Source organism: Myotis lucifugus, unplaced genomic scaffold, assembly GCF_000147115.1.
Source record: "Myotis lucifugus unplaced genomic scaffold, Myoluc2.0 scaffold_190, whole genome shotgun sequence".
NCBI classification, from domain to species: Eukaryota; Metazoa; Chordata; class Mammalia; order Chiroptera; family Vespertilionidae; genus Myotis; species Myotis lucifugus.
The window spans coordinates 26,583-27,452 of record NW_005871238.1 but is presented as its reverse complement, the minus strand read 5'-3'; the positions used below and the strand labels follow the sequence as shown (position 1 = coordinate 27,452).

Here is an 870-nt window from a genome sequence, read left to right as displayed (position 1 = left end):
TAAAAATGGGCTGAATTTAAGGATGAATAAGTAATTCAAAGGCAAGACATGAATTCAGATAATGGACTGTATTCTAATTATCAATTACTTCCTTATTTGACAATGCTGAAAATCAACTCAGTAGTTAAAATAAATGCTGCTGTTGATGTATTGGGATAAATGAGAGAAAGCAATGTTGAAGAATAACTCAGAACATCTGGTTTCACAGGAAAAAAAATAGTTTTCATTTGTTTTTCACTTTCTATTTCCAGGATAGAATCCACTTCAACCATTTACTTCTACGGCCAAACGTTAGAGCTGCTATTCAGAAATTCTCTTAGCTTTGAAACAAAAAAATTCCAGTATTTGAGTCCCTTGTTCCTTTGTTTCCATGATTCCGCCCTGAGCTGCGCTCCAGGCTTCCACTCCTCTCCCCAGGACTCAGTCCCCTCCCCTCCTGAAGCACTGGTCCCGCACACGCACAGCCCTAAACCAGCCCAACACCCTGCCTCCCGGTGCCCGCCCTGAGCTGCCTGAAGCTGCTGGAAAGCACACTGATACTGGGGCCAGTACAGGCGTAGGGCCTCTCGTCCTAAGAGAGCACACACTACTGATCCTTTCTTGCCCTTGGTCAGCCATCTCTTCCCACTCCCTCAGCAGACACTAATCCATTTTCCAATCCTGTTCTCCAGAGCTAATGCCCGTATTACATACGAAATGAGCTACCAGACATGCACTGCCTCTACTCTACTGTAATTATTTACATCTGCAATCATCCTCCCCACTTGCCCCCTCAGGACAACACGGTGTTTAAAGCTGACTTCTCTACGCGTGCTTTGCTCTTCCCTTTCCAACCTCCCCAGGCTCTTGTTCTTGTTCCATTGCTTGTCT

General features: G+C 45.1%; 1 protein-coding gene across 2 annotated transcripts in view; it reads right to left on the bottom strand.

Annotated features, from left to right (window-relative positions):
- GPR89A (G protein-coupled receptor 89A) overlaps nucleotides 1-870 on the bottom strand; it is a 32,753-nt gene that overhangs the window by 20,895 nt on the left and 10,988 nt on the right. The window lies entirely within an intron of this gene.